Here is a 26989-nt window from a genome sequence, read left to right on the forward strand (position 1 = left end):
TCACCTACCCGCCTCACATCTCCCTCTTTTCTTGCCTCTTTTCCGTAGCACAGCCGTACCGATACGGGGGCATGGCCGCAGCACATCTGGTGAAGACACTCTCTGCCAAAGCAGATAGATGAAACCACCTCTACAAGCGGCAAAAGCTATGGCAGTGGGAGAAGCTGTGCACATGAGCGCTTCGGTCGGTGTAACTTATGTCGCTCAAGTGAGTGGTTTATTCACAGCCCTGAGTGACATAGGTTGACACAAAGCCTGAATGTAACCTTGGCTGTATTTCTTCTGAGTCCCCTGCGTTCTGTCATCAACACCCCACTGCCCACAGAGGGATTCCTAAAAAAGAAAAGGAGTACTTGTGGCACCTTAGAGACTAACCAATTTATTTGAGCATGAGCTTTCGTGAGCTACAGCTCACTTCATCGGATGCATGCCGTGGAAACTGCAGCAGACTTTATTTATACACAGAGAATATGAAAAAATACCTCCTCCCACCCCACTGTCCTGCTGCTAATAGCTTATCTAAAGTGATCATCAGGTGGGCCATTTCCAACACAAATCCAGGTTTTCTCACCCTCCACCCCCCACACACAAATTCACTCTCCTGCTGGTGATAGCCCATCCAAAGTGACAACTCTTTACACAATGTGCATGATAATAAAGTTGGGCCATTTCCTGCACAAATCCAGGTTCTCTCACCCCCTCACCCCCCTCCCAAAAACCACACACACAAACTCACTATCCTGCTGGTAATAGCTCATCCAAAGTGACCATTCTCCCTACAATGTGCATAATTAAGGTGGGCCATTTCCAGCACAAATCCAGATTTTCTCACATCCCCCCACCCCCATACACACACAAACTCACTCTCCTGCTGGTAATAGCTCATCCAAACTGACCACTCTCCAAGTTTAAATCCAAGTTAAACCAGAACATCGGGGGGGGGGGGGGGTAGGAAAAAATAAGAGGAAATAGGCTACCTTGCATAATGACTTAGCCACTCCCAGTCTCTATTTAAGCCTAAATTAATAGTATCCAATTTGCAAATGAATTCCAATTCAGCAGTTTCTCGCTGGAGTCTGGATTTGAAGTTTTTTTGTTTTAAGAAAGCGACCTTCATGTCTGTGATTGCGTGACCAGAGAGATTGAAGTGTTTGATTGATTGATTGAAGAGATTGATTCCTGTTTTACAGGCTCATCTAACCACTTCCTGATCCTTAATTTAATTACCAGCCCTTTATCTTATCTTAGGTTTCAGAGTAACAGCGTGTTAGTCTGTCTTTGCAAAAAGAAAAGGAGTACTTGTGGCACCTTAGAGACTAACCAATTTATTTGAGCATGAGCTTTCGTGAGCTACAGCTCACTTGAGCTAAAGCTCATACTCAAATAAATTGGTTAGTCTCTAAGGTGCCACAAGTACTCCTTTTCTTTTTATCTTATCTTAATCACCCTGCCTCTGTTTATCAACAAAATGCTGACTTCCTGCCCCAGGAGCACAAGCTGGGAGCAGCACCCCTCCTCTGCAGAACTCACATTCCACACACGGGCTGCGCTGCAGATTAAGATCGGCCTGGGTCTAGGACTTGTGCCCGGCCCAGGCCTCCTGTACGGAAACTCGGGGGGAGGGGAGGGAAGCAGGAGCCCACGCCTGCCCCCACTAAATGGCACACCTGTTGCATTATAAAGTAGTAAAGAAATAGGCGAATTGCTCCCCTTCAGCCAATCTTGAAAACAAGAGGGGTGGGGGAAACTGCTCGAAAAATGTGTCACGAAACAAATCTGGGAGTTCCTTTCGCTTTTCTTTTCATAGGATCATAGCATCTAAGCCTGCACGGGATGATCTAATAGCTCTTCTCCATCTCCTTGCAGCCCAGAGGGGACGGTCATCTCCCAGGGTCTTGTATAAGAACTGACAAGGTTTTAAATGCCACCTTGGAACAATCCACTTAAAAAAAAAAGTCTAAAATATATCTAGGCCCTAGAGACTAGGAATCTCTTTACTCTTGTTGGAGATGCGTGTGACTGAATGGGCCTGAAGACTGAGCTAGTCATTGACCAGATCGGTGATCCTTGCAACAAAGCCCGTTGCCAATTGTGCCCACATATCTATTCAGGGGACACCATCACAGGGCCTAATAACATCAGCCACACTATCAGAGGCTCGTTCACCTGCACATCCACCAATGTGATCTATGCCATCATGTGCCAGCAATGCCCCTCTGCCATGTACATTGGTCAAACTGGACAGTCTCTACGTAAAAGAATAAATGGACACAAATCAGATGTCAAGAATTATAACATTCATAAACCAGTCGGAGAACACTTCAATCTCTCTGGTCACGCAATCACAGACATGAAGGTCGCTATCTTAAAACAAAAAAACTTCAAATCCAGACTCCAGCGAGAAACTGCTGAATTGGAATTCATTTGCAAATTGGATACTATTAATTTAGGCTTAAATAGAGACTGGGAGTGGCTAAGTCATTATGCAAGGTAGCCTGTTTCCTCTTGTTTTTTCCTACCCCCCCCCCCCCCCCAGATGTTCTGGTTTAACTTGGATTTAAACCTGGAGAATGGTCAGTTTAGATGAGCTATTACCAGCAGGAGAGTGAGTTTGTGTGTGTATGGGGGTGGGGGGGATGTGAGAAAACCTTGATCTATGCAGGAAATAGCCCGACTTGATTATGTAAAGAGTTGTCACTTTGGATGGGCTAGCACCAGCAGGAGAGTGAATTTGTGTGGGGGGGTGGAGGGTGAGAAAACCTGGATTTGTGCTGGAAATGGCCCACCTGTTGATCACTTTAGATAAGCTATTACCAGCAGGACAGTGGGGTGGGAGGAGGTATTGTTTCATGATTTCTGTGTGTATATAAAGTCTGCTGCAGTTTCCACGGTAAACATCTGATGAAGTGAGCTGTAGCTCACGAAAGCTCATGCTCAAATAAATTGGTTAGTCTCTAAGGTGCCACAAGTCCTCCTCTATTACAGGGTTGATACACATTAGTGGAGCTGCAGGAGGAAGCTTGCACAGCTACTGGCCATTCGGTACCTGTTCTCTCACCACCAGGCCACCATGCGAATGCTTTTCACAAGCGCTTTTTTTCTAGGGGAGAGAAAAAATAAAGAGCAATGGCATATACCCCGTTCTCCTTTTTTGAGACCAAGTGCAATCCAACAGCTTCTGCTAGCTCAGATTTTATTAGTATCATTATGGTATCACCTAGAGGCTTCCATTAGACTGCAACCCTGTTGTGCTATGAATATTAGACATGTCAAGGCCATCTCCCAGTAGAACGTGGCTTTGCAACTTACTGCTGTTGAGCTAACATGGTGCCTAATGTTTTTAAAAGGCATTTATATTTCCCATCCCTTGGACTGGTAACCTTGCCACCATTCTCTTCGACTTCCTGACCTGTATCTATGCTCATCACTAAAATCTTGACACTATATAAATCCATGATACACCCACACCTTGAATACTGCCTGCAGTTCTGGTCACCCCATCTCAAAAAAGATACATTAGAATTGGAAAAGGTACAGAGAAGGACAACAAAAATTATTAGGGGTATGGAACAGCTTCAGTACGAGGAGGGATTAAGAAGACTGGGACTGTTCATCTTAGAAAAGAGATGACTAAGGAGGGACATGCTAGAGGTCTATAAAATCATGACTGGTGTGGAGAAAGTGAATAGGGAAGTGTTATTTACCCCTTCACATAACACAAGAACCAGGGGTCACCCAATGAAATTAACAGACAGCAAGTTTAAAACAAACAAAAGGAAGTCCTTCTTCACACAATGCACGGTCAACTTGTGGAACTCATTGCCAAGGCACGTTATGAAGGCCAAAAGTATAACTGGATTCAAAAAAAGAATTGAATAAGTTCATGGGGGATAGGTCCATCAATGACAAGTAGCCTAGATGGTCAGGGATGCAACCCCACACTCTGGGCATCCCTAAACCTCCGACGGCCAGAAGTTGGACTGGATGACAGGGGATTGATCACTCAGTAATTGCCCTGTTCTGTTCATCCCCTCTGAAGCATCTGGCACTGGCCAGTGTCCGAAGACAGGACACTAGACTAGATGGACCATTGGTCTGCCCAGTATGACCATTCTTATGTTCTTTGGCTTCAGCATCTCTGGAATTCATGCGAATGTCTCACAATCCGCAACAAAATCATATTCTTCCAGTAATGAAACCCTGCACTGGCTCCTCTTCTTTCACCAAGTTTAGGCTCATCTTCACCTTCAAGCCCTTAAAGCACAATAGGCCGCTGCCTCCTCAATTTAAGAAGTTACTGAAAACCCACAAAAGCTGGGAAGGCTTCCCTCTGACCCTTTGATCACAAGAAACAAGTATTGGATAGACAAGGCCATGCATCCAAACGCAGCACATTTAATCTCAATTACAACAAGAACCTCAGTAATGGGCATGGCGGATGGGAAAGAGAAGAATCATTTATTGATGTTTTCCCAAGTCACTAAGAGGAATGCAAGAGAGAGGATCGGAGTGGGAGGGAAAATGCAGAGCTTCAGATGAGCATCCAGACAGGGCAGGGAGTAATCCAAACCACATTTCTGGTATTTGCCCGTTATTGGAGTGTACGCATGCCCTCTCCTCCTTTCTCCCTCGACCCTGTAAAAAAAAAAAAAAAATCCAATTTACTCAAAGCTGTTTTGTACACATATAGGGCAGCACGTTGCCTTCCAGAGTATTCCTATGAGATTATGGAACGAAAGACCCTAGAAGCATCAAACTCTTTTTCTGGGGACCCAGTTGAAGAAAATTGTTGATGCCCATGACCCAACGGAGCTGGGGCAGAGGGTTCGGGTGCGGGGGTGAGGGCTGCAGGGTGGGGCTGGAATGAGGGGTTCAGGGTGTAGGAGGGGGCTCTGGGCTGGGGCAGGGGTGCAGGAGGGGGTCAGGGCTCTGGGCTGGGAGTGCAGGCTCGTGGGAGAGGCCAGGGATGGGAGGTTTGGGGTGAAGGAAGGGTTTCCAGGTTTGGTGGGGGGCTCAGGGCTGGGGCAGGGGATTGGGGTGCAGGGTTGAGGCATGGACTTACCTCCGGCGGCTCCCCATCAGCGGTGCAGTCGGGATGCGGAGGCAGGCTTCCCACCTGTTGTGGCACTGCAGACTGTGCTGCGCCCTGGAAGCAGCCAGGAACAGGTCCAGCTCCTAGGTGGAGGTGCACAAGTGGCTTTGCACAACTCTTTCCCACAGGCACCACCGCCCCCAGTTCCCATTGGCCAGTTCCTGGCCAATGGGAGTGCAGAGCCAGTGCTTGGGGCAGGGGCAGCAAGCGAAGCCCCGTGGCCCCCCTGCCTAGATGCTGCACCTCCTGCTGGCTGCTTCCAGGGCACAGCGCGGTGTCAGAAAAGGTAGGCACTAGCCTGCCTTAGCTGGGCAGCACCGCCAATGGGACTTTTAACATCCTGGTCAGCAGTGCTGACCAGATCAAGGCGATCCAGTAGTGGGTCGCGACTCATGGTTTGAAAAACACTGCTGGTAATAGCTCACTTTACCTGATCACTCTCGTTACAGTGTGTATGGTAACACCCATTGTTCCATGTTCTCTGTGTATATAAAATCTCCCCGCTGTATTTTCAACAGCATGCATCCGATGAAGTGAGCTGTAGCTCACGAAAGCTTATGCTCAAATAAATTGGTTAGTCTTGAAGGTGCCACAAGTCCTCCTTTTCTTTTTGCGGATACAGACTAACATGGCTGCTACTCTGAAACCTGAGGTATTAAGTGAGTACACGAACTAGCGTTTTACTTTCGCTGGTTCCCTATCACCAGTGAAACTTACAGCGCAAAAACTCTGCAAGTGTGGACATACCTTAACACTAAATATCTACTTATCTTTTCACCTGAAATCCTTGCTACTAGAAAAGCAAATTTTATTGATAAACTCCCCCTGATAACAAGGAGGTGGAACAGGTTATTTCAAGAGCCTAGATTAGACTGGTCAAAAATCTATTTACCTTAGGTATTTGTACAGAACCAATTTCATGTGTATTTTGAGCACTATCTGTCATTGCAGCAATTTGCAACTCATTATTGTTATTATCCAAGTTCTATGGAATTTGGTGTCTAAGGTTCACTGAAATAAGTAGTTTGCTTTCTGATTCATCATACTTTAACTATGTAAAGCCACATAAGTGATTTTGATATAAGTACTTTCAAATGTAGCTTCATAAATTAATGAATTAATTACTCCCCAAAAGAAAAAGGGAGCATTGCCTGCAAACAATGTAAATGTTAAACTAGCTTGTAACAGACAGAAGAGAAACGCATATCTAATAACAGTAACAAACTGATTCAGCACATGGTCTAGCTCGAATCCATGAAGTGTTCCACCACTTCCTGAAACACCACAATGTTTATAGTGTTTCATCTCCAAACTCTCTGGCAAATCATGCTCAGGTAAGAGTGCCAAGAGATCCTGAATTTACGTTTATCAGAGTATGTGCAAAATCCAAATGGGAGACTGTATATAAACACAGTTTCATGCCTCCTTATGTCTTCTTTTACAAAGGGATATATGTTCATGCTGTACTTCTCAGGAAATAATCTGTCCATCTTTTTCACCAAAGAAGGTTGACATTCTCTTTACAACGTATTTTTGGCATACTTTTGTCCTCTCTGAAACACCAAAATATATAGAATTTCAGTCACACCTGCTAGTGGCTTTCAGTATTACAAATACAGCAAATCCTGTGTGAAGCAACTTCCCAGGAAACCTCCAGAAATCGGTAAAATAGAAGATGTAGCTTTTAAGAAGACCAGTCATGTTGACCTATGGGAAATTTTAAAGTGGTCACTTAAAACAGGGAGCTGTCTGATTGAGGAGTAGTCCTGAGTGTGTTTTGAGGTTGTCAAGGTTCTTTCCCCACTCTGAACTCTAGGGTACAGATGTGGAGACCTGCATGAAAACCTCCTAAGCTTACTTTTAGCAGCTTAGGTTAAAACTTCCCCAAGGTACAAACTATTTTACCCTTTCCCCTTGGACTTCCACTGCCACCACCAAACGTTTATCTGGGTTTATTTATTAGGAAAGCGTTGTTTGGAAATGTCTTTCCCGCCCAAATCCTCCCAACCCTTGCACCCCACTTCCTGGGGAAGGTCTGGTAAAAATCCTCACCAATTTGCATAGGTGACCACAGACCCAAACCCTTGGATCAATGAACAATGAAAAAGCATTCCGTTTCTGAAAAGAAGGATTTTAATAGAAGTAAAAAGTAAAAAAGAATCACCTCTGTAAAATCAGGATGGTAAATACCTTACAGGGTAATTAGATTCAAAACATAGAGAATCCCTCCAGACAAAATCTTAAGTTACAAAAAGACACACAGACAGGAATATCCATTCTATTCAGCACAGCTTAATTTCTCAGCCATTTAAAAAAAAAGGAGTACTTGTGGCACCTTAGAGACTAACCAATTTATTTGAGCATGAGCTTTCGTGAGCTACAGCTCACTTCATCGGATGCATACCGTGGAAACTGCAGCAGACTTTATATACACACAGCGAATATGAAACAATACCTCCTCCTACCCCACTGTCCTGCTGGTAATAGCTTATCTAAAGTGATCATCAAGTTGGGCCATTTCCAGCACAAATCCAGGTTTTCTCGCCCTCCACCCCCCCCACACAAATTCACTCTCCTGCTGGTGATAGCCCATCCAAAGTGACAACTCTCCACACAATGTGCATGACAATCAAGTTGGGCCATTTCCTGCACAAATCCAGGTTCTCTCACCCCCCCACCCCCCTCCCAAAAACCACACACACAAACTCACTATCCCGCTGGCAATAGCTCATCCAAAGTGACCACCGTGGTCACTTTGGATGAGCTATTGCCAGCGGGATAGTGAGTTTGTGTGTGTGGTTTTTGGGAGGGGGGTGGGGGGGTGAGAGAACCTGGATTTGTGCAGGAAATGGCCCAACTTGATTGTCATGCACATTGTGTGGAGAGTTGTCACTTTGGATGGGCTATCACCAGCAGGAGAGTGAATTTGTGTGGGGGGGGTGGAGGGCGAGAAAACCTGGATTTGTGCTGGAAATGGCCCAACTTGATGATCACTTTAGATAAGCTATTACCAGCAGGACAGTGGGGTAGGAGGAGGTATTGTTTCATATTCGCTGTGTGTATATAAAGTCTGCTGCAGTTTCCACGGTATGCATCCGATGAAGTGAGCTGTAGCTCACGAAAGCTCATGCTCAAATAAATTGGTTAGTCTCTAAGGTGCCACAAGTACTCCTTTTCTTTTTGCGAATACAGACTAACACGGCTGTTACTCTGAAACCTGTCAGCCATTTAAAGAAATCATAATCTAATGCATATCCAACTAGATTACTTACTAAATTCTAAAACTCCATTCCTGTTCTGTCTCCGGCAAAAGCATCACACAGACAGACCAGACCCTTTGTTTTTCTCCCTCCTCCCAGCTTTTGAAAGTATCTTGTCTCCTCATTGGTCATTTTGGTCAGGTGCCAGCGAGGTTATCCTAGCTTCTTAACCCTTTACAGGTGAAAGGATTTTTCCTCCAGCCAGGAGGGATTTTAAAGGTGTTTACCCTTCCCTTTATATTTATGACAGAGGTCTGGTCCCAGCCTGTGGAATAAACTCCCCCAGGAATTAAGGTCTATCACAAACCTCACCACCTTGCATTTCAGTGCAAGGCACATTTCTGTGACCTTGCTTCTTCTCATATAAACACATAGCAACAGGTATATTTTAACAGATAAATAAAAAAGAACCCCTCAAGACAAGACACACACCACTGCACCCACTTCTCCCTCTGGGGAGAGGCTGAGAGAACTAACACCATATGACAGCTGTGAAGTCACATTATTTAACACGCTACTGGAAGGCGCTCTAATACTAGAGTGATGAGTGTTGTCATAAATATAAAGGGAAGGGTAACCACCTTTCTGTATACAGTGCTATAAAATCCCTCCTGGCCAGAGGCAACATCCTGTTACCTGTAAAGGGTTAAGAAGCTCAGCCTGGCACCTGACCCAAAGGACCAATGAGGGGACAAGATACTTTCAAATCTTGGGATGGAGGGGGAAGGGGAAGACTTTTTTTTATGCTCTTTGTTTACGTGGTTGTTCTCTCTTGGGACTGAGAGAAGCCAGGCAGAAATTCATCTTCTCCAACCCATCCTAATCCAAGTCTCCAATATTTCAACCAGTATAGGTAAGCCAGGCAAGGCAGATTAGTTTATCTTTTGTTTTATGTGAATTTTCCTTGTGTTAAGAGGGAGATTTATTCCTGTTTTCCATAACTTTAAGGTTTTGCCCAGAGCGGGATCCTCTGTGTTTTGAATCTGAATACCCTGTAAAGTATTTTCCATCCTGATTTTACAGAGATGATTTTTACCTAATAAAATCCTTCTTTTAAGAACCTGACTGATTTTTCCATTGTTCCAAGATCCAGGGGGTTGGGTCCTTGATGATTTTGTAACAAATTGGTTAGGATATTATTCTCAAGCCTCCCCAGGAAAGGGGGTGTGTAGGGCTTGCGGGGGATATTTTGGGGGAAGACATCTCCAAGTTGTCTCTTTCCCTGTTCTTTGTTTAAAACACTTAGTGGTGGCAACATACTGTTCAAGGACAAGGCAAAGTTTGTACCTTGGGGAAGTTTTTAACCTAAGCTGGTAAGAATAAGCTTAGGGGGTCTTTCATGCGGGTCCCCACATCTCTACCCTAGAGTTCAGAGTGGGGAAGGAACCCCGACAAGTGTGTTCTAAAAATCCTTTATAGAACAGAACAGTACAGGTGTCACTGTATTTGCAATAACTTTTACGTCCTGTAGGTGAAAGTTTCCTTTAAGAATAAATTAGAGTGCTGATGGAGTCAGACAAGTTACTGTGTACAATGGTACCTTTTTACAACGGTCGTCTGCTTGCTGAATACTTTCAAGTCATATCTGGTGTGATGAATGGGGCTACGCCTGTACAACTTAAGAATTCTGATTGATGTTGTGAAGTCGTCTTATGAAAAACTGCTGGACACAGCCTGTAGCATGTACACCAGAGACAGAAACACAGGGAAATACTTAAGGTTAATGATGGTATTTAGACCTCACAAAGGTTATGCAAAATAGATGCTGCAGTCTTAGAAAAAACAATTTAGCTGATTCCTCTGGATGGAGGAGGGAAGGTAGGAGGAGCGGAAATTTGCCAGGAGATGTTTCAATAAAGAAACACATAGGAACAGGAGCCAGGAGGAAGAAGCAGAATGGGGCAGGAGAAAGCAAGATCACAGAAGCAGGGTAAGGGGCTCTAGGAGGGAGAGGTCACCTAGCATGTGGGAGCCTCATGGAGGGGGGTGGGACCCTGACCACATTCCTGAACCCAGATGGCCTCAAGGACTCTGGACAACCCAAGAGACATGGACCCCAGCCCATATATGATCTGTACTCTCCCACGCTTTACGTGGTTAAGTATAACAGAGCATAAAGGTGTTAGACTGTGCAAAGTGTGTGTGTGTTGACTGCTGTCCAGTTACTGAGTGCCCCTGAGAGTGTAACACTGTAAACCAGAAGCTACATTCTTTTTTGGTAAAGTTCTGGCAGAGAGGTGTGTTTATGTAACTGGGATATCTCAGGGGTCAATCTGGTCCTGCGGCGTGGATTCCCCTAACAGCAGCCCTGTGGGTAGCTAGAAGAGGGTGCTCGCTACAGTCTGTGACAGAATGGTTCTTTTATTTTAAAAAGCAAGCTATCTGTGCCCAACCGGTACAACGATGGGACATTTTGCTCCACTCCACACATCAGTAACAAACTCCTCACCTAAATTCCGATTGCAGAAACCTACTACTGCCAGCAATACATGAGCCGGAAAGACAAAGCCTGGCCACCAGTGCCGAGACAGGATTTACAACATTTTATCTTTGAACTAAACTTAATCTAGAACCATTATGTTTACACGGTCATGAAAAGCCCCATTATAACCATATTTTAAAAAGGTGTTTGGCCCGGAGTCTCAAATTCTCTTTAAAATGAAGACGTCCTACTAGTATAAAACCCTGCCATACTAGCTTTTAGCCAAATCTGCCTTTGCCAACTAAATGCTAATTTGTCTCATTGCATGCAGTGTGGTAGCCGCGTTGGTCCCAGGATACTAGAGCCAGAAGGTGGGGGAGGTAATATAGTTTATTGGACCAACTTCAATCTGTCTCATTGAAAGAAGCTCCTCCCGCACATTTTTAGAGAATGCTACCTGCAAACTAAGGTCTGGGGGAAGAATGAAGATTTGGTATAGTGTAATGGCAAAGGTGCCATTTTATCACTGTTCAAAAATTAGGAGATTTACAGGGCGGTTCCCTGCTCATAAAAATAAGAACAAAGTAGAAGGGGAGGGTGGTGGAGAAGAGGAGTGGAACAGAGGAGACTAGAAAACCAACAGACATTTGTGCAGTATATGAGAGAGTCAAAAATGCAAGTCTGATGTGAAAAAAAGTTATCAGAGAAGAGCAACAAGGATAATGGAGAAAGAGAAGGTGTGACATCACCCGGGGTACAATCTGGGCTGTGCAACCACTGTGCCTCCTTCACTCTGTAGCTCAGGATACCTCTCACCTGGCTCTGCTAGTGAAAGGCAGCCCCTCGAGGCTTTGCTTTCACAGCAATTAGCACCCAACAAAGTTATATGAATACTCTCCCGGCCACTCATGAACTATACATGGGGAGACACCCACAAATGCCCCAGCCTTGCACCTCAGAACTGTGCATCTTACATTGCTTAAGATCCCCTTGGACAGTGCAAGCTCATAAGTCGGTCATTTTATCAAAGAAAATGAATATGCACAGCCCTCGTTAACCTGAGCAGAGATTTCCCCAAACAGGTCAATCAAAACACACTGGTTTACATAAAAGAATAAAACAAGCTTATTAACTATTGAAAGATAGATTTTAAGTGATTATAAAGTGATACAGGCATAAAAGGTTAGAACTGGTTACAAAAAGAAATAAAATGATAAAATCACAGTCTAAATGCTAAACTTTGCCAAGCTAAGTAAACTTTGTTTCTCACCCCACCAGATGCTGTGGGCAGTTCACAGTTCATACTGACCAGAAAGCCTTGCAGTTAGGACCATCTCTTACTGCAGTTCAGTGGTGCTACTCTTTGTCTTCCAAATGCTCTTGCTTCCAGGTGTCAAGATGGGAAGTGGGGGGAGGGGCTTAAGGAGCCATCGTTTCTTATTTTATACTCTCCTCCTCTCCTTCAGGAACACCCTCCTGCTGGGGTATAGACAAAGCAGTCTCCTGTGTACATGAGATTGGAAGCATCTCTCGGGTGAACTGTAAATTTCTTGCTAGCACCTTCTGTGTATGTGACCTTTGTTATTGGCCTTTTTTATTTCTGAGGAACTAGTCCGTGGCCGTTCCCCAGACTCACAACGTGCTTGAGTAATAAACATATAGCAAAATCTCATAACTCCATAGACAATGATGAGATGCACATTAACAAGATAATGATGTTCAGTAGCTCATGAGTTTTCAAATTATACCTCACAAGGCATGCTTTGTACAAAATATATTTCATAACCACATAAAAATGGTGAACATGGGGTACAGGGTGTTATTCTGAGGTAAAGTGTGTCAGCCCACGCTGGAGTCCCAGGTTCCTGGCTGCCTGGTGCTGAGAGGTCCGGGCTGCCCCATTGCCCAGCACTGTGGGGTCGGGGGGCCCAGGGCAGCTGCCTGGCCCCGTGAGCTCTGGGGGCTGGGGCAGCCATGCAGTGGGGGACCGGGGCAGAGGTCTGGGGTCAGGACAGGCAGCCGGCCCCGCAGGGTCCAGGGAAGCTGCCTGGCCCTGTGAGCTCCGGGGCAGCCATGTGGTGGTGGACCGGGACAAGCCGCCGGCCCACCCTGCGGGGTCTGGGGCAGCCGGCCCACCCCATGTGGCCGGGGCCCCAGGGTCCAGGCCGCAGCAGCCGCAGGGCAGGAGTCCTGGGCCAGCAGCCAGCTGGCTCCGCGCCACGGGGGTTGGGTCCAGGGTCAGCCCCGGGCTGCCGCTGCCCTGCCACCTGGCCCCTGCAACCCAGGTTACACAATGAGAACCACTGCTCTACAAGCACCACAAATTCTAAGTAGGCACAGATGCTTTTGCATAAAATTGCGCTCTTCTTTCTTTCCCAGGGTGAGAGCCAGCATCTCTGTGTTACTCTCTAATTGGAAGCACTGTGTTTTAGTTTTTAGAACAACTTTAAAAACTTAGCCGTCTCCCAGATGGCACTGAAGCAGCCTCTCTTTGAGGTTGGTCAACTCATAGCCAATACATAGCCTCCCAGTGAAAACTAATACCCACCTCTGCTCTTAGCTATCATAGAAATGTAGGACTGGAAGGGGCCTTGATAGGTCATCTAGTCCAGTCCCCTGCACTGGGGCAGGACTAAGTATTTTCCATAGGTGCTGACTCCGTGGGTGCTCCAGCCCTGGAACAACCATGGAAAAAAATTAGTGGGTGCTTAGCACCCACTGGCAGACACCTTCCTTCTCCCTCTCACCTCCTGCCCGCTGGCAGCCCCACCAATCAACTCCTACCCTCCCAGTGCCTCCCACCTGCTGCCATCAGCTGTTCCTCAGCATGCAGGAAGTGCTGGGGGGGGGCATGCTCAGGGGAGGGGCTGGAACTGGGCGGGAAGAGGAAAGGCAGGGGAGGGGGCTTGAGAGAAGGCGTGGGGTGGGAGTGGGGTCTGGGGTGGATTGGGGGGAATGAGCACCCCAGGGACCCAGAGGAAGCTGGCATCTATGGTATTATCTGCTGGTTCTCCCTCCTTCTATACATCTCTCATCCGATTTCCATCCATTTGGTTTCTGATGTGGTGTTTCACTGAGGAAGCCCATATCCTGCTCAACTTACTTGCTGTATTGTACAAATGGGCAATCCCATAATTATCAATAATGTTTGTTAAGGTACTGCCTCAGGACCAACCAAGAATGGGGCCCCACTGTGCTAGGTGCTGGACAAATACAGAGTAGCAGACAGTTCCTCCCCTCAAGAGCTTGCAACCTAAATAGACAAGACAGACAAGGGTTAGGAAAAGGTTGATAACATGCAAACAGAGTAAACAATGGGATTGTAGCAATATTAGTGTGACCATTTTGCTTTGACTGGCAGGGGTCAGTTAGGAGAAGATCAGCTAAATGGAAAGAAAAGTGACAGGAGAAGGGACATTGAAGGGAAGGGACACTGGGGGCCGGGCAGGGGAGAACAGCATAGGGGGGACAGGTGTGGAGTGACAGTGAGGTGAAGAGAGTGCAAGGGATGGTGGGGTGGTTTGGAGCAAATAACCAATCAGCACAGGGCTACGAAAGTCCAATTAAAACTGTAGAAATCCTCCAACTATCTCTGCTTTGGCTGCTTCTAACACTGCTCCTTTTTCAAGCCAAGTATCATGTCGGAGTTTGCAAATGTTACCTTTCGCAAACCATTATTTACATCCTTCCGTATTTTACCCCTAAAACTCTAGAGTTTCTTTAGATCCACAAAAACCAGGAAGCAAAAACCTCAAGCTCTCAGTATAAAACAGAGCACGGAGCAATGCAAAAATCATTGCACGTCGTGCACCCTCCTCACTTCAAGTCCTACAGTGACTTTTCCAACTCTCCACTTAATATATCAGTAATATTTGTTAGCTACAGGTAAAGAACAGCAACGCTTTATCTGTTCAAGGCCCATGTAGACATTTTCTTTGCATCACATTATTCAGGGCCAAAACTTAACTTTGGGTATAAAGGATGCACACTCCAACCGCAAACAAGAAAAGATATCTACAATGAACAAGAGCCACTGATTATCTTTAAAGCTGCCAGCCACAGCCACCAGATGAGTTATTTCTGAACTATTTCTTCATGGAGCTGACAAGAAATGACCTAGTTTAACAAATGCTTTATATGCAACCCAAAGTGAGCAACGGCACAGTCCTACTGTTGTGAGCCACATCCCCTCCCCCCCCCACTCCCCCCGCATTAAAGCTATTTGCAATGTAGTCCTAAAGTGGTTCAATGCTGTAATATGGAGACTGGTGCTCAAAGAGGCTTTGGCTTCATAGCAGGTTCTGTGCTGGTATCAGTTATTTTAAACTACATGGCCTTAATGTGCCCAGGATCAAACATCACTGCTCTCTATAATCTTATGGATTCTACTAACGTGCCTTTTTGATTTCTTTAAAACGAACAGTTTTACTTCACTCTTAAAACTGGCCGAAACAAACATTACTCATGTAAAGAGCGTGTTTAAAAATATTTGTAAAGTATTTTTTGGTGTTGAGGGTCCCGTTTGCAAACTTTAGCACCTAAAATCCCATAACTGGCTGTTCAGACCTCCGCTAGGTGCCCTGAAATCTATTTTAGGTTACTTGAAGGCCAGAATGCAGGATTTATAATCCCAAATTTAAAGAAAACACCCACCCAGACAGCCAACTTTCTGCCACAGATTAAAGAGCCAGCATTCGTAGAATCATTTTAATCAATGTTTCCTCCATGGTTTGAGCATGGTAAAGGGCTATGTGAATGTTGGGTATTATTACTGGAAACGACTATCTGAATAGCATAACTGATAAGAGATACCAGTCAGCTGAGCACTGTTACCTTACTTAGGTGGAGTGGCATATTATACTGTAAATAATTTTAAATAATGCAACTGTCCTATATTCATTTGAAAGTATTTTAAACAGTATTTTGTCTTCTTGTTCCTCTATCCTCCATTCCTCACAGACACCAGCTAAAGCAGTACCTTTAATGCGGGATGTGGGAAAGAGTAACAATTTCTAGTTACTATTAAACAGTTACTACAAATAATTATCTTAAACCTTTTAAAAACCAGCCCATAGCCCCTCTAACCCTAATGCTAGCTCCCACCACAGGAACTTCTCTCTACGGGTATTATAGACAGTGTTTATTATCATTTATTCCCTTGTTCCTGAAAGAGATTAAAAGGAACCGTATAGACCAGGTGTCTTTTGTGCTGTCAATGTGTGATGGCATGCGACTGGCCTCTCAACTCACAAGGGTGGACTCAAGCATGTCCTTGATTTAAAGTGTTAGCTCACACAAAATGGAGCTAAGGGTGGACTGAGTACCAACTGTACAGAAGTACCATCAAGTATCAGACTCGTCAGAAATCTTGGCATTATTACCTGGACACAAAACAAAGTTGTGACATTCCAGGACTTGCTGACAAGATCTCATTTTGAGAGGGAAACAGGTGATATTATATGAGGGATAGACTGGGATCTTCAAAGGACCTAAGTAATTCAGTCATACAACTCCCATTAAATCTCAATGGGAGTTGGGCAGTCTAACTCCCTTTGGCCCCTGTGAAGATCCCAACCCTTGTTTTTATACCAGGGTATCTTCCAGGCTTAAACTCTCACATGAAGTTGAATCATGAGATGCGATATTCTGAAGTATATGAACTGCCTTTATTCAGTTGTGTTTTGTGTCACAGAACACAATAACTGATTATAGTGTACACACAGCTAGATATATACTATATAAACTTGTTCTATAGGTGCCCCATGGTGTCTATCCCAACATTACATCATTAACTTTCCAAATCATTGAAATCTTTCATCTCTCTTCAGTATCACATACATCTATGGCAACATATAAGGAAATAATAATAAATCTATCAAGTAGATAGTAAAGACCGGACTGGCACGAAATTTAAAATGACCAAGTTCCAAAAAGAGTTTTTAAACAGAGGATAAGAAGTAGGGTTCAACGGTTTATTAAGGAGCACAGTTCTCTAAAATACTTATTTTATCCAAGAGAAGGTTAAGAGGTCACTTGATCACAGTCTATAAGTACCCATTGGGAGAGAATATTTCTAATAGAGGAGGGCTGATTAATCTAGCAGATAAAAAGACTGGAGGCTGAAGCTAGATTAGAAGTAAGGTTGAATTAACATTGGACATAAGGTGCAAATTTTTAACAATTAGGGTAATAGACCGCTGGAACAACTTCAAGTGATAATGGCAAAGTCTCTACTTGTGGTTTTTAAAATCAAGGAGGAATGTCTCTCTAAAAGATATGCTGTAGGGTAGCTCAACCAGAAGGTATAGGCTTGATGCAAGAATTATTGGATGAAATTCTATGGTTTATGTTCTGCAGAGAGTCAAACTAGATCATCATACTGGTGCTTTCTGGTCTTAAAAACTATTAATAAAAATTGACCTTCAAAACTGCAATGGCTTATTGTTTTCTGCTTGTTAAAGGGTATATCTACCCAGCATACCCTTTATGGGAGGTGCAATTCTCAGCTCAGGTAGATAGACATTTATGGCACCTCAGCCACTTCGATATTTTTAGCGTGCTCGCTTGAGCATGTTATACCAATAAATTAAAAACCAGCAGGATCTCATTAAAGGGAAAAGGCAAAATACCACATTTATTGTGAATACAGAAAGAATCCTAGTAAGCAGTTAGTTATAGCTATAACATTCCATTCAATTTCATATTTATTCACACATTCATTCATACACACACACAGGTTCTGCACAGTTGTTATCATAGTTACCAGCCTTAGAGTTGCTCATGCCAAGCCACTGGCCAGGTGGCCTGGACATGAGGAGGGTGCAGGGCCTTGTCAGATGCTCATCTGATGCTCCTGGAAGTTGATTTGCAGAATCAGACCCCAAAGTTCTCACTTTCTAGAGTCCATTTTTATAGGAATTTCTTCCTATGCCAGTCTATGGGAATTGCTTCATCATGCTGTTGCTGAATCAATCAGCAGATGGCACATTCCTGACGGCTCCGTGCTGCCAGATGTTATCTTGTTCTTTGGTTCTCCCATTCTTGAGGCTGTTGGGTGGATTCCAGTCTGCCCTCCGGGGGTCCTCTGGTTATTTCCACTTGACGCCTTCTTCAGCCGATGGACACTGGATTCTTAGGCTGGCACCTCCCTGATCATTCCGTTATTATCCCCACCAAGCATCCATCCACATCCATCCTCTATCTCTATTTTAATCACAATTGTTAATACAATAAAAGGGCAGGGAGTCTCTGGGTGCTGTTTCTGTTGTTACAGAGTATTGCTTTGAGTCTCTCTGTGTGAATTGCTTTGAGAACAGACTCTGTCTTAGAATGTACTAACGCAATTAGCAGCTTGCAAGTTTCACACATAGCGGGAGAGAAACAGTACCAAAAACCAAGAGACCTCTTAATTAGTAATACCCTGGAATTTAAACTATGGGGAATCAAACTCATTTGTGATTTTAATACAGAACTTCTTTCATATGATCCAACAAGCAGAGCTAGTGTATTTCTATCTCTCCTGTTCTTGGAAGCACCCTCCAAGCTGCTAGGTAGGCATACACAAAGATAAATTGTGCCTCTTTACGAGTGTAAGCTTTCCCATTCTCCGGCATTTCTTAAAGGCTTTGCTGTTGTCTGTATGATGGAAGCGCTTGTGAAAAGCGCTATATACTCTCTGCTTGCACTTATGTACTGCAGGAATCATTTTGCAGCAGGCTTGTCTAATGGTGAAGGGATCAGTCTCCCCTATTTAGACCATTTGTGTATTAGAGACTGAAAATATTTGCATGCATCTGAAGAAGTGGGTTTTTTACCCACGAAAGCTTATGTCCAAATAAATCTGTTAGCCTTTAAGGTGCCACCGGACTCCTTGTTGTTTCTGTGGATACAGACTAACACGGCAACCCCCTGATACTTGAAAATATTTGAGCTGTCTTGAAGAATAATCTTCCTTAATTTGTGGGCTTTGACAAATTTACGGAGAATTTTCCATTACAGCATCCCCTGCATGGATTCTAGAACTGATGTGTTACAATAAGAAATGTGTTTATGATCACCAGTCTCTTAAAAGGAGGAGCGAGTGAGCATGGTAAAAGATGGAAAGGTGAAAATGGGGGAAGGGGGAGAATGTGGTAAAAACCCATGCTGTCAAAACCCTAAATTTTCCCCACCTTCAAGTGAAAAAGAATTGAATTTCTGCTCTATTGCCAACAAAAGTTGTTCAATAATCACAGATATGGTGAGAGAAAAAGAGTTGCTGTGCTATAAAACAGGGAAGTTTAATCTGAGTGTAGGGTCAAGGTTGCAGAAGATTGGCGAGGAGCTAAGTGGTGGACTGAGTATGTGACTGGATGTAAGCAGAGGATGCAGGCAGTTTCAACTAACTTTGTCCGACAGACCCTGCCAAAAGATATTGTAGCATAGCTCAGCATATTTTTGCCTGTAAACAAGTCAGTTTATGTAATAAGCATAAATCATATATATAAGATTGTAACCAGCTGTTGACCCCATGTAACCCCGAGATAAGCATGGAGAATATAACGTTGCAGAGGACTCCCCCGCCCCCGGCAGAGTCCTGCCTGGTCAGCTGTCCTGAATGGCCAGAGTCCCCTGCAGCCCCTCCGTGCATCCTAGGGGCTCCCCGCGCAGATCGGAGAGTAAGTTCTTCCTTCCTTCAATAAAGCATAGTTTGCTATTCTTAGGCCTGAGTGTCCTCCTTTCACTGGTATCTCTCCCCCCGCCCCTGCAGGCACACTGAGTTTTCAATTTGATCCAGAAAACGTAGCCCTTTTTTTTCTGTATATTATGTAAATAATCCTAATGGAAATATTACTTACTCCTATAGGTCCAGTTCTTTGACTGCATCCTGTGTTCTTTCTGAGTGCATCCTTGGCAGTTTGCATCAATTTCAGCAGCAGTTCATCCAATGAAAGCCTAAAAACCTATGTTTCAGAGTCAAAAGTCTCATGAATACCTCGTCTAGTCACTTGCTGCACTGCATTGGCCTTCCTGTTTTGCCCAGTATGTTGAATTCATGTACATATTTTTGTGAGCAACATTGGATTAACATTGCGAATATTTATATTCTCAAAGTAGAGTAGGGAGAATGGGCTGGTGGATAGCACACTAAAATAGGACTCAAGGGACCTGGGTTCAATTCCTTGCTTAGCCACAGACTTCCGTGTAACCTTGAGTAAGTCACTTACTGTACCCTGTGCCTCAGTTCCCAAGGGTGCCATTTAGGGAGGGCAGAAGCCTCCCCCTGAGTTTCATATAGGAGGTGTGCAAGCTCCCAAATGAAGGTCTTAACTACAGCATTAGTGTGAAATGTAAGTTCTGAAGAGGACAGGTGCCCCTGGGGCAGGGAGTCAGTATTTTGTTTACAGACAAAGGCAGGGTGATTAAGATAAGAAAGGGTTGCACTGCATTGGATCTGGAAGTCTAGCCTGTAAAACAAAGATTCCTGGGAGGGAGGAAGCAAGGGTTGTTTTAGAGAGAACACCGGGAACTCAGAAAAAATACAGCTCAGACCTCTGAGCCAAGGTTACATTCCGAAAACAGGGAGATTTGGGGGTGAAGGTGAAAAGAAGGGGACAAAAACCAAGGGAAGGACTAGCCGTGGTATAGAGAAGATCCCACTCTACCTGTGGTACTCTTGTGGCCCCATCACCATGGTAGCTGATCCTCTCACAAGGTCCAACCTATTTCTTCTCACAGCCCCTCAGTGAGGTAGAGCAGTGCTGTTATCCTCATTGTACAGATGGGGCACTGAGGCACAGAGAGACTAACAGCCAAATTTTCAAAGGTATTTAGGCACCTGGGGTTGCCAGGTGTCCAGTTTTCAACCGGAACACCTTGTTGAAAAGGGCCCCTCCCCAGCCTGTTGAAAATGAGTGAGTGAGTGAGTGAGCGACAGAGGGAGGGGGAATGAAGTGAGCAGGGCAGGGCAAGGGTATTCGCGTTTTGTTTGGTTAGAAAGGATTTTCTAAAGCGCTTAGAAGTTTAGGTGCTTTGTAAAGCCCACTAGATGCCTAGCTGCATCTTTGGGTGCCTAAAAGGTTTTGAAACTCTGTCCTTAAGGCACTGGCCTCAGGTCATACAGGAAATCCATGGTGGGGAGTAGAACCCAGGTCTCTCGGGGCTAGCTCCCTATCCAGCAGACCAGCCTCTCTCTCTCGGATAGCAGACTCTGACAGATGGGAGCAAAACCAAGGCGGCCAGTTCTCTAAGATGCCAGCAAATGGTCACAGGACATTGGGATGGCTGTCATGGTTGACAGCATGAAAAGCAGCACAGAGGTCGGGAAGGATGGAGAATAAGAGTCAGATGAGAGGAGATCACTTAACCTGCAAGGGGTAGCAGCTTCTGCCCCAGGCTGGGTTGTAGAGCAATGCCTGCTGTGCAATTTTACATTTCAACTGAAAACCATTTTGTTTGGTCATTTTTTGTTCCGAGTTTGAGAAAAGGAAGGAATGAGAAAGTGTCGTATGAATATCAGATGTGTTTATGCCTCAAATTCTTAGAGTTTCAGCTCAATTCCAGAACAAAGATGATGAGGGCCTGAAAAGGGGCTAGCCAGGGCTCGACCTTCTCTGGGGCAGCGGGGAGCCACATCAGCTCACTACACCCAGCTGAGGTTTGGGGAATTAGTTCAGCCATGGGAGTCTTCCCTGGCGGCTCTTGTGGAAGCAGAAAATAAGTACAGTTATGCCGGGGCCCTAGGTCAGGGTGGGGCAATAATGCGTCAGGAGCTCAGGCCGGGCTAAGCAGTGACAGTACAAACAATAGTGAGCCCAGGCCTCCAAACGGTCTGGGAGAGGGGGAGACTGCCACCCGCCAATTGGGTGGCAGGGGGACGCAGGCTCTCCCACTCCACTGAGTCCCAGCCCGGGGCCCTAGCAGTGGCAAACGATCCGCTGCTGTGTCAGTGGGGATCCTGGCTGCAACACACTGACATGGGCTCTGGCAATGCTACAGCCAGACTAGGGTCGGCTGCCCCCAGGCTACTTCCTGACTCCCCCTCTTGTGGTTCCTGAGTCCCAGTGGTGTCCTCCGGGGGGTCCAGCACCATGGGTTCCTTGGGGTAGCGGGCACAGGGCAGGTCCGGCAACTTCGCCGGGTAGTGGGCACAGGGCAGATCGGGCCAGTCCTGGCGTGCACCTTGGGCTGCAGGGGCTTCCCAGTCGCGGGCTAGGCTGTAGGCATCTGGCTTCCCCAGCGTCTGGCCCTCCAGTGAGCTCTGAGAGTGAGCCTTTATACTTCCGGGTCGCCCCCTGACCTTCTGAGGGGCGGGCTCAGAGCTCCCTAGCTCCGCCCACCCCAGCCTCCGGATGGGCTCGTCCCTCTCCGGGGCAGCAAGGAGCCACACCGCCTCACTACAGGGCCATTATAATATGATGATTTTTATGATGCTGTAATGGTGTGGCACCAGGGCTGGCTCCAGGCACCAGCGTTCCAAGCAGGTGCCTGGGGCGGCAGTTAGAAAGGGGTGGCAGTTTTTCTGCCACGGCGGCAATTCGGCAGCAGCTCCTCTGTCCCGCCAGCAATTCGGCGGCAGCTCCTCCTTTTTGCCGTCCGCGGCTGATATGAGTGGAATCATCAAGCCTTACCTGAGAGAGAAACAATTTGAGGACTTCCCAAGGTGCATCCTTCATGCCCCCAGGCAGAGAAGTCAAGACTGTGTGAACTAGACCGTAAATTAAGTGAAGTGTAAAAAAAAAGAAATTAGTGGTAATTTGTGCATCAAGAGCGTTTTAAATATGATCATATTGGGATATGCCCTGCAGTGCCTCCGTTTAACCCAGGAGCATTCAACTCAAGGGGCAGAGGCAGAGGACCCAGATAAAACATGAGATGAAATAATCAAACTAACAGATAAATGGGGAATGTTGAATGCTTCTTCATTCAGAAAATTACAAAATCCTGTTGAGCTAAAATCCTAAGTTAGAAGTGGTTTGGGAACAGAATGGGTTATGTTGAAAAAATAAAATAAAAGCGCGTGGTTTAAATAAATGTCAGTTGCAAATGATTGTAGGTAGTGTGTTTTGATGGAGTCCCCCAGTATCATACAAACAGATCAATAAACAGCTATACAACCCCTTCTTGGGCAAAGCCTTTCAAAGCACAGCCCCCACCAAGCAAACCAGTATAGGAAAATATAGTCTGTAAAGGCAGTAGTAATGCTTACGTGCTCCACAAAATTGTTGTGTTGCTTCATTTCAGAAATTTACCTCCTAAAACAGGCAGGCACGTCCAGAAAAGCCCAAACATGTTTCAACACGTTCAGACCTGTCTTTTTTGTCATGAGGTTTTGGGTTTGTTTAATAGATGGTACATTTCTGAAAATCTTTTTCATGTTGAAACATGTTCAGGACAAAATTAGAAAGGCTAAGGCACAAAAGGAGTTAACACCTATCAAGGGACATAAAAGGCAATAAAAAGAGATTTTATAAATATATTAAAAGCAAGAGAAAGATGAAGGAAAGTGTAGGCAGATATCAAGAAGGCTGAGGTGTTTAATGGCTATTTTGCTTCAGTCTTCACTAAAAAGGTTAATGGCAATTAGATACTTAACACGATTAATATTAACAACAAGGGAGAAGGAATACAAGCCAGGATAGGGAAAGAACAGGTTAAAGAATATTGAGATAAGTTAGATGTATTCCAGTTGGCAGGGCCTGACGAAATTCACCATAGGGTACTTAAGGAACTAGGTGAAGCAAACTCAGAACCATCAGTGATTATTGTTGAGAATTTATGTAGGATGGGTGAGGTCCCAGATGGCTGGAGAAAGTCAAACATAGTACCTAACTTTAAAAAGGGAAACAAAGGGGACCCAGGGAATTATAGACCAGTCTGCCTATAACTGGAAGAGCACTGAAACAAATTACTAAACAATCAGTTTGTAAGCACTTGGAAGATAATAGGCTGATAAGTAACAGTTAACATGGATTTGGGTCTTGCCTACTGGATCCTCACGACACTCTGAGATTGAGTTTAGGCTGCAATCCAATTACCCTCCCTATTGAGGGATGTCACAGCTGCTCATGAGACCTCAGGACTGAATCTGAACACTGGAAACTATGGCAAAGAAGTTTCCAAATCGCCTCACCCTGTCATCATGGTTTCTCCTCCCCAGTTGCTCCTTTTATCCATGTCAGATCCACTTGAGAGGTGGACTGCTCTCACCCAGTTTCTAGCTACATTCCCAATAGTTAACATACGCTTAACTGGGGTAGTAGCTTTTATCCTGAACTAAACTGCTAAAAAAGGGCACGTACAAAAACACCAAATCAAACCAAAGAATTATCTTTCCCAGGAACAGCTTAAAAATGGGAGAGAACCTGTTAGCAGGTTTCAAAATATATGAAAGGAATCTTTATACTACTTCCTACACCCAGATGAAAAAACATACTGAAATACTTACTCTATATGTATTCATACCAAAAAAGCCCAAAAACAAAAAAAACCCACATTGAAAGGTAACAGTCTCATCTGTGCAATGGTAAAACTTGGCTCTTTGAATTGATAATTCCAAAAGAGGTGTGTGATGAGGACAATGCCCCGCCCCAGCACCTTGTCTGTCACTCAGAATTTGACAATTTGTCGCAGCAGTATCTAGACCCCCCTTTTGCACAAGCCCCAAATCTTCCCCTATAACAGAGACCCTGGTTCAAAAGGTCACTAAAGGTAAGTCTACACCGCAGTTAGACACACATTGACTTGGGCTTATGGGGCTTGGGCTAAGGGGCTCTTTAATTGCAATGTAGACATTGTGGTTCGGGTTGCAGCTGGAGATCTGGGACCCTCACAGGGTCCCAGAGACCAGGCTGCAGCCCGAACCCAGAAGTCTATACAGCAATGCAATAGCCCTGCAGCCCAAGCCTGGCAAGCCTAAGTCAGCTGGCATGGGACAGCTGCGGGTGTCTAGTTGCTGTGTAGACATACCCACAGAAGCTGAGACCTGAGAAGGGGCTCCTTGGTCAATCAGACTGATTTGGCACGCTGGCTACTTCCCATTGGCCCTGGTCTGGAGCTCTCTGATAGAGGCCCTTTTGGTCCCCAGATCCCGACTCCTCTTTGCCCCCTCCCCTCTATCTTGGCATAGGAAGAAGGCCAACCAAAAACAAACCCAAAAAGGCAATTTGTGAATGTAACCCAATGAGGGATCTACAAATGCATCCACACATCTGGCAGACGTGACCACGTTTTTGCCAGATCCTGCTTTCTTTGCTGAGTCTTCTCTTTGGCTTTTTCTGCTCTGCTATTCTTGATGGCTTTAACTGCTGACCAACAGGTGTGCTGCTATCCTAATCCTCCAGCAGCAGCAATTTCCCATGTGTTCGGGTCGACTTGGCCAGCTTTTAGATGAGTATTGAGAGTGTCCTTATATCATTTCCGTTGCCCCCGGGAGTAGGGTATCAAACATACATACGAGACGACTAGCCCAGCGAAGTTGCACCTGTATGATTAGTGTTCAATCCTAGTCGTGCAGCACTGGTCTAAGACTTTATGTTTGGTATCGTGTCTGACTACTGGATGTTACAGATGAGATGCAGACAGTGCATGTGAAAATGCTCTAGGAAAGTTGCTTCAAGTTCCTATTACAGAGTGTCCATGTTTCACACCATAGAGAAGAGTGCTTAACACAATTGCATGATTAATATTAACCTTGGTTGCCCAGCAGAACTGGCTTTAGAAATGTGCTGTGTGATTTCATCATTGATCATGGCATTATTAGATCAAGTGCTGCCAGGATAGCAAACTTTTTCTACTGCATTAAGCAGCATCTCATTGACTGCAATTTCGGTGGCAGAATACATTGTTCCTGGAGCAGGCTTGTAAAGCACCTCAGTTTCCCTGAGGCTGATAGAGAGCCCAAATCGCTTTGCAGATCTGGAAAAGCAGTCGATTAGAGCCACATGTCTTCAAGAGTATGTGCTACAATTGCACAATCAGTGAAGAGGAACTCTCTGACAAGAGAGTCAATCACTTTAGTGACACACATAGGCACGGAGATTGAAGATGCTGCCATCTGTGTTGCATTGCTTGTAAACACTCCGGTCGCAGTCTTCAAGGATCTCGCAGCATAGCACCAGAAAGAATGGCACATGATGTAGATGCAAGCATACAGCACAGCTTCATGGCCATTTGTGACAAAGAAAGGCTCTGATGAAGCACCATTTCCAAGCACTGTAGCCAGCCTGCTGACAGGGAATAAGGGTACAATGGTGATGAATTTGTGCAAGCACCCAACTTTGTGCAAGATCCACCAGAGACCCTCTTGACTAACAATGTCGAAGGCCTTTGTCAGATCTACAAACACCATACAGAGGTCACAGTTTTGTTCCTGGCACTTAGCTTGTATTTGACAAGCAGCAAAAATCATATCCGCGGATCCGCACCCTGGGCGGAAGCTGTAGTGATACTCTGAGAAAATGTTACTGGTTGTGGTGGAGAGTGTATTGTGCAAGACACATGCCGAAATCTTCCCTGCAATGGAATGAGGCAAGCAGTCTTAGAACAAAAGCTCCCATCAGAGTTTCTGGAAGAAATTGAGGAACACTGGAGCCAGTTGAAAGCAGTAATTGTCAATGCCTGTGAGGAAACCATAGGCTACCAAACCAGAAAACATCAGGACTGATTTGACAAGAATGATGCTGAAATTGAGCAACTCACCAGTGAGAAGAGAATGTCATTCCGTGCTTGGCAGAACAACATAAATTGTAATATAAAGAGAGAAACCCATGCCAAGGTGAGGGCAGAAGTCCAACGTAAAACCAGAGAACTCAAGAACAAATGGTGGACTGAGCAAGTGCAAGAACTCCAACATCTCGAGGACATCCACAATACATGTGGTTTCTTTAGTGCCACCAAGGCTATTTATGGGCCAATTTGTCATGGTATGAATCCTCTTCACTCTAAGGACGGAACTACACTTCTGAAGGACAACAAAGCTATCAATTCTTGCTGGAAAGAACATTTTGAAGGTCTCCTTAACCATAATTCTGTGGTTGCAGATGAAGTCCTTGAGCAAATCCCTCAACAACCATTTAGGGACAAGCTCGGAGACCCTCCAATTTGTATGAGGTACACAATGCCACCAAGCAGATGAAGAACAAGGCAGCAGGTCTAGATGGGATCCCCGCTGAAATCTTTAAAGACAGTGGACCAGAGCTAATTCAGCAGCTTTACCTGCTTATCTTTAAAAGCTGG

The 26989-nt window shown here is 45.1% G+C and overlaps 1 protein-coding gene across 2 annotated transcripts in view; it reads right to left on the minus strand.

Annotated features, from left to right (window-relative positions):
• Positions 1 to 4437: 4437 nt before the first annotated feature.
• ST3GAL5 (ST3 beta-galactoside alpha-2,3-sialyltransferase 5) overlaps positions 4438 to 26989 on the minus strand; it is a 68898-nt gene continuing 46346 nt past the window's right edge. Inside the window, exons 7-10 of one of the 2 annotated variants that reach the window (XR_012158768.1) lie at positions 12084 to 12253; positions 9893 to 10026; positions 5063 to 5175; positions 4438 to 4635 (exon numbers count right to left, since the gene is read on the minus strand). The gene's annotated coding sequence lies outside the window, so the exon portion shown is untranslated. The remainder of the gene's footprint in view (positions 4636 to 5062; positions 5176 to 9892; positions 10027 to 12083; positions 12254 to 26989) is intronic. The other variant, XR_012158767.1, reaches the window with a different exon arrangement.

This window comes from Lepidochelys kempii, chromosome 4 (genome assembly GCF_965140265.1).
Source record: "Lepidochelys kempii isolate rLepKem1 chromosome 4, rLepKem1.hap2, whole genome shotgun sequence".
NCBI lineage: Eukaryota > Metazoa > Chordata > Testudines > Cheloniidae > Lepidochelys > Lepidochelys kempii.